The 7,320-nt window shown below is 36.7% G+C and overlaps 1 pseudogene; it reads left to right on the plus strand.

The window, feature by feature from the left end:
- Positions 1–390: 390 nt before the first annotated feature.
- Positions 391–2,946, plus strand: LOC149550736 (ABC transporter B family member 4 pseudogene; annotated as a pseudogene).
- The last annotated feature ends 4,374 nt before the right edge of the window (positions 2,947–7,320 follow it).

A 7,320-nucleotide genomic window follows, 5' to 3' on the forward strand; every position in this document is an offset into this window, starting at 1 on the left:
TTATTAAATTGTTTCAATTTTATAAGCCATGGTTAATTTTTGAAACTATCTGGTTTTAATCTTTAAATTGGCCATTTTATCTTTGAATTTTTGTAAGTTTCTCAACCTCCATATCACTGTCTCGTTATTTTATTAGCTCTGCACAACACTTAGAATTTTTAAAATTGGACTCCTGAGCCTCAAGTTATCACAGGTTAATGAAGAGACTCAAAATGCGTGTTTTCAAGTCTATCATTAACCATTAACCTCTCAAAAGGTTAATGATAATGTCCAAAAATACGTTTTTCTTAACCTCTTAAAAGGTTAATGATAGCCTCCAAAAGCACATTTTTCTTAACCTATATGAAGTAGTCATTAACTTGTTTAACACTCTCCCATAAGAAGTCAGATATGTACATGAAAGAAATTGTCAATAACAATGGAGATGAATCAGACGGAGTCCCTGATAATTCACCATTTGCAGTGAAAGGTGATTTAAATTGTATAAACAATGGGAAGTTTCTTACCTGCATATTTGGGTTCTGAATGAATTATAAAAGGTGATTAATTGGGCACCCACCAAATAAAAACCAAGACATTAAATCAGTAAATTAGTCTCAAAGGAACTAAGGGTCCTCCAAATAACAAGGTAGACTGTGAAAATAGCTTAGACCATTGCAAACTGAAATACTCCCGCAATGTGCAATATAAAGTCTTCTTGCGTTGGTGAAGGGCTATTTTTCACATTATTTACTTGTCAAGCTATTTTTTAATTACACACCCTCACGCCTTGGATGTAAACAATCCACATGAGTAAGAGATTCTCTACTTGCTTCATTGCCAACCTGCGATAATACCTATTGTTTAAAAATCTGGACATCTCTACTTTCAACCCTTGGCATTTGGAATAATGAAATTACAACCAAAAGTCATAGACCATTTGATGAAATGCCTCAATAGGAGGGTGGTGAGCATGAACCAGGCATGTAAATTGTTTAACGAAATGCTTGACAGATAAAATGACCGTGTCTTCCTCTTATTAGCTTTGGTTTTTCCTGTTCTGAGGCTTGCCTGTTACCAGCTTCAAGAGAAGAGTAACTTGACTGCCCGCATAATATCAGAGGTGTTGAGGATTTGAGTCGAGGCTTTCAATACAAATGATTATGAAGAGGTGAACTCATTGTGCTTCTAGGCTAAATCATTATCCTCTGCAGGAGTTTCTATGTTGGAGAAAGTCCAAGACAAACAGGATTACATAAGATGGGAGCTTCCATGGCTTCAATACCCATCTTCTTTAAAAGCTATAAGTAAAATCATCAATCTGAAGTAGTCCCTTGCAGGAATAGAAATAGCTCTGCAATATTCCCTCACTTTCGAGATCGGACCACTGATGCAGGCATTGCTTAAAGACCCATTGCTCTATCTCGCAGAGTGTACCACCCTTGCTCTAAACCACGCAAGATTCGCCAACCTTTCAAGGAAACACACAAATGATTCTAGGACCGAGGATTAGAAAAGAAGAAGAAGAAGATAGCAACAAGTCTATGCCATTTTACAAACTATTTGTCACTGCAGGTTCTCTGGACTTATTGTTGATGTTTCTTGGTTCTCCAGGTTCCATGGGCAATGGTGCTTGCATTCCACTTATGACTGTCTTGTTTGAGATCCTTATAAATGCATTTGGAAGAAACACAGAAAATAAACACAAACTCATGCATAATGTGTCCAAGATAGCTTTGAAGCTTGTTTATCTTGCTTGTGATGCTGGAATTGCCGCTTTCCTTGGGGTGTGTTGTTGGATGTGCACAGAGGAAAGAAAGTCTGCACGCATTAGGAGTCTCTACTTTAAAAAAAAAATTGTAAGGCAAGACATTGCATTCTTTAATAGTGGAACATCGACAGGAGAGGTTATTGGAAGAATTATCAGGTGACACAATTCTAATTCAAGAGGCTATGGGGGAAAAAGTTGGGAAGCTCATACAGTTTCTAACAACATTTGTAGCAGGATTTACCATAGCTTTTACCAAAGGTTGGAAACTTACATTGGTATCGCTATCTATTGTTCCTCTTCTTGTTGTGGCCGGTGGCTTTATGGCTATGATAATCTCCAAAATGTCAAGCCGAGGCCAGTAAGCTTATGCAGAAGCAGAAAACACTGTGGAGCAGGCGATTGGTTCAATTAGAGCATTCGTGTCTTTTACTGGAGAGAGGAAATCTATGAGAGACTATGATAAGTCACTTAAAGGTTTCTTACAAAACTATTGCTCAACAAGGATTGGCAACTGGTTTTGGCCTCGGGTGTGTCCTGTTTATTATGTTTAGTTGATATGCATTGCCTCTTTATTATGGATCCCAATTAATCCTAAAGGGAAGTTATAATGGGGCTCAAGTGGTGAATTGCATATTTGCAATTTTGACGGGAGGCATGTCTCAGCCAAGCATTGCCTTCTTTAAGTGCAATTACAGCAGAGCAAGTTGTAGCATATAAAATGTCTGAGACAATTGATAGAAAGCCAGATATTGATATCTATGACGAAACTAGTTACTAGAATAGTCCTTGAGAATATTCAAGGTGATATTGAACTTAAAGATATACAATTTAGATATCCTACTAGACCAGATGTTCAAATATTTTCTGGGTTTTCATTGGAAATACATAGGGGAACAATGATAGCTTTAGTTGGAGAAAGTGGCAGTGGAAAGTTTCTATGATCTGCAAGCTGGTGAAGTGCTTATTGATGGCATTAACATCAAGAATTTTCAGCTTAAGTGGATAAGTAGAAAATTGGACTGATGAATCAGGAACCTATCCTTTTTAGCACCACCATTAAAGAAAATCTTTTATATCGCAAAGATTGAGCTACTCAAGAGGAACTCATTGTTGCTGTCGAACTTGCTAATGCAGCTAAATTTATAAACAACATTGTCATACGGGGTTTACAAGATAGGTCAATTGTGTCCAGATAGACAGAGTTAGTAGCTAGAATATCAATGATTTAATATGTAAACATCTTTAGGAACTCTAGCTAAAGTTTTGTTTTTGCAAGTTTCCTTGTATAGATTAATTTTCTTGAGGTTAATTAACCTTCCAAAATTACGTATTTTGGAGGTGGTTATTAACCACAAAAGGGTAGTTATTAACCTCTGTGTCTATATAAGGGCTCTTTTGAGCTTTGTAAAGGGACTTTTTTTGGTTTTAATAAGAAGGGAACACTATGCCAAAATTTTGATTAAGGGATAAATTTTGGAAAGTATGTACACCTTTTATCTCTGAAATTGAAAAATCTCTATTGCTTTCTTGGTGCAAGGAAATGAAATGAGATGTGCTTTGGGTTTCCTATTTTAAAATCAAAATTTTTATATGCAGTAGTAGACATTATCATGGTGCTATGTGAGTGTTTACGAATGATAATGAATGTTCTTGGTAATACCTGTTGCCTTCAAGCATAGTTCTTGATTGCCTTTGTTATCAATCTTGTTTACCAATGAAGGTTGTGGGGGCATGTGGTGCATTCGTCTTGAACAACTTTCTCCTAATCTTTAAAGTTTTAAATTCTTTATTTGAAAATCCTTTTCAAAAAATCATATCATATGAGGGAGCTACCCCTCTAAACACAGAGGAAGGCCGCATACCAAGGGCCTATCCAACTATTGTGAAGGGTTTGCGACACACTCTATTGGGCAAATTCTACTGTGACAAATCTATTTACCAACAGATTTTTGGTGACTCTGCTGGGAAGACTGAATGAGAAAGATTGATAGTCACCTTTAATGAAGCACAATGGTGCTACCACATGAGAACATTTTTCCTGTTCTCCAACCAAACCTCAGCTTTCAAGATACCCAAGAGGATATCATCTCAGACTTGAACACTCTAGCCTAGAGGTGTAGACAAAGTGCACAGCAATATCATCAAGTAATTCAAGTTCTTGAAGAGGAAGAAGAGTTCGGGGAAATCTTGCAAAGGACTCCAATTGGTCAGAATGTTGTAGTTGTTGAAAGAATCGTAGTCATTCCAAGAAGAAATAGGCAAAATCTTGGTCATATTCAAGGACAAATGAATAACAACCACTAAGCTGGCTGATAAACCATACACCCAGGTAGACAAACAAAAGGGTCTAGTAGACGAAGATTTTGAAGCCCTTCAGAAGTTAGATTTTAAGCCAATTACTCCTAAGAAGAAGAAAAAGGTCAAGTTCGTTAGTAGGTCTTCTTCACCAACTAAGGCTAGTGTTTCTCCTATGGCCTCTCAAGCTTTTATTCTGCCTGGTATTCTTGTACCTTTAGCTATAAATTTGCAGCCCTTGAATATCATTCTTTCGACTATGGCACATCAATCACCACAGCCACTAGTCCCATGGGGAGCTGCTATTGGTCCTCTAGATTTAGGGAACCAATTACATGACATTTCCCATTGGTTCTCAAAAAGTTCTTCCCAAGTTTTTTGGTGACTAAAAAGTCACTACTGATCAAAATATAAGTGCATTCTTTATAGCAAGCAGTGTTATTGCAATTCAACATGAAGATGTTTTTGTTCGTCTTTTTGTTGAAACCCTTACTAAAGCCACAACTGAATGGTTTGGGAAGCTACCAGCTGGATCAATTACTTCATGGGTAACTTTGATTCAAGCTTTCGAGAGGAGATTTAAGACTGTTGAAGATAAACATTCGCTCCTTTCCCAGTTGACTCAGATGAAAAAGGAAATTCATGAGCCCATGCGAGAATTCATTGCTCATTTTAATGAGATGGTGAATCGAATTCCTATAAAAAAAAGACCAACTGAAGAAAATCAAATGACTTTCTTTATTAGTGCTCAACCTTCTGATATAAGCTTTCAAATACGAAGGGCAAGACCTCCTAATCTAGTGGTTGTGCAAACTTTGGCTATCAAGGTGGAAGATGACTTGCTTAGTTTAGGAAAATGGAGTCATGATCTACAAAAGGGAAAAGGTCAACAAGCTCCTATCGCTACCACTGATCCTTTATATCAAAAATTGGCTAATGATGTGCTACAACTCAAAAATTAGTTGCCCTATAATCCTCCACCTTTGTATCAAGATATTCCAAGGAGGAATTATATGCCATATCAGCAAAATAGACAAACTAAATGGCTACCCCAATCAACACCAAGATTAACCATTGAACATCCCTCATCATTTGGTAAATAAGCTACTATGTGTGATTTTCACCTAGCAACAGATCATGATGGTGCAAACTGTCCAGAGATGGCTAGATTCATGAAAATGCATTTGACAGTGGAGAAAATAGAAGAATAGGTAGCTCCTAAAGATGTAACAGAAACTACTACTGGGACTTCCTCCATAAACTTTCTAGAGTATGAATCTGATGATGAGAAATCCAAAGATATCAACAATCATTCTTACAATGTAGCTACACCAAATTGGGGACAGAGACTGGAAGAAAAGTGGAGTAAACAAGAAAAGGAAAAAGCTTCTGATGAGATGACAGTAAATTTTATCTTGGAAGCATACTCTAGAAGAGCCTTCACAAGTGAAGGAAACATATAATATAAAACCTCTCCCATTGTTGAAGATTCTTTTGATTTTATTGATCATTGTAAAATGACCGAAGTACAAATTTCTTAGTTGGACTACCTTAAGGAAAACCCTCATCAATTAGAAAGGTCAATTCAATGTGTTGGTAAAGGAAAAGGTTCGCCTAAGATCATTATCAACCATGAGTAAGAAATCTCTCTAGAAGCAGAAGATAATTTGGAAGGTCTCATGACTAAGAAAGAATCTTTTGTTCTAGCATCCTTGTTAGATAAATCTAACCCTTTCTATGTTTCTCTATATATAGTTGGATGCAAATTAAGGAATTGTATCATTGATTCTGGTGCATCTGATAATGTTATGCCTTCAAAGGTAGCCCATGCCTTAGGACTTTCTCTGAATAAACCATCTAGAAAAGTGTATTCTATGGAGGCAAAACAAGTCCCATTGGTTGGCCAGTTGAAAGATGCTCAAGTAGCACGTATAGCACATCCTGAGAAGAAGTTAAAACTAAACATCTTGGTTGCTGATAATCCTGCCAGTTATGGGATGCTTTTGAGTAGAAGTTTTTACAAAGATCTTGGTGGTGAAATCAAGATGGACATGTCTCATGCCCTTATCCTGATTGGAAATAAAAAGGTTAAGCTTAATCCTGAACCTAAAGCTAAATATACGGTCTTGAAATCAGATGATCCAAGAGCTGAAATATTGTATGTTGATATTGGGCATGGAACGTATATGATGACGTCCACCGAGGAAGATGTAATTGAGCCTCTCATGCCTGATATAACCAATGAATTATGGTCAATGGGGTTTGATGGAAGTTCTTCTTCTTCTGGTTCAGGTGCTACCATTGTGTTGATATCACCAAAAGGAGAAAAGTTCCCAAAAGCTTATAAGGTGGCCTTTGAAACCACCAATAATACCGTAGAATATGAAGCTCTCCTACTTGGTAGTATGCAAGAGAAAAAGGAATCAAACAAATTAAGATATCAGGAGACACAGAATTAGTTGTCAACCAGGTACGTAGACAATATCAAACAAAGAATGCAAAATTGAAGGCAAATAGGAATAGAGTGTGGGATGAGATTGAGCATTTTGATGCTTTTTGTTTATTTTCTATTCCTTGCGAACAAAATTCCAAAGCAGATTGTCTTGCAATCTCTACCTCTCTCCTTATTCCTCATCCTAAGTTCAACAAAGATGTTTACACAATAGAGATGATTCATAGACCCAATGTGCCTGATAATAATCAACACTGGCAATTTTTTGATGATGATGGGAAAATCATTGCATTTCTTGAGGGAAGGCCTCCATTTTTAGACCCGAAATTTGAAGGATCCTGTAATCATAATGGAACACTAGGTGATGACCCTGAAGTTATTCAATTGGAAGGATATGTTATCCAGAGAGGATTAGTCACCCTAGAAAGTCTTTTTGATAAAGAAGATAAAAGGAAAAAGAAAGTTGAAGACACTAAACCCTCTAATTCTTTAGGTTATGAGAATGTAAAAATTGGTTCTGAGGAAATTCCAAATATGATCCTAATAGGGAAAGATTTGACATCAGAAGAGAGAAGAATTCATGAAATTATTGAGAGCCTACCAAGACATTTTTTCTTGGGGTTATGAAGATCTAAAGGAATTCATGAATGGGAAATTTAAACATCAAATTCCTTTGAAACCTGGTTCAACTCCCTTTTGGAAAAAGCAAAGGCAATTCAATCCCAAGGTAGCTAACGCTATTTTCAATGAGGTTGATAAGATGCTTAAAGCAAAGATTATCTATCCCATTCACCATTCAACATGGGTAGCCAATATCATTCCT

The sequence above is a fragment of the Cupressus sempervirens genome, chromosome 6 (genome assembly GCF_028749045.1).
Source record: "Cupressus sempervirens isolate cs-2001-9-10 chromosome 6, ASM2874904v1, whole genome shotgun sequence".
In the NCBI taxonomy this organism is placed as follows: Eukaryota; Viridiplantae; Streptophyta; class Pinopsida; order Cupressales; family Cupressaceae; genus Cupressus; species Cupressus sempervirens.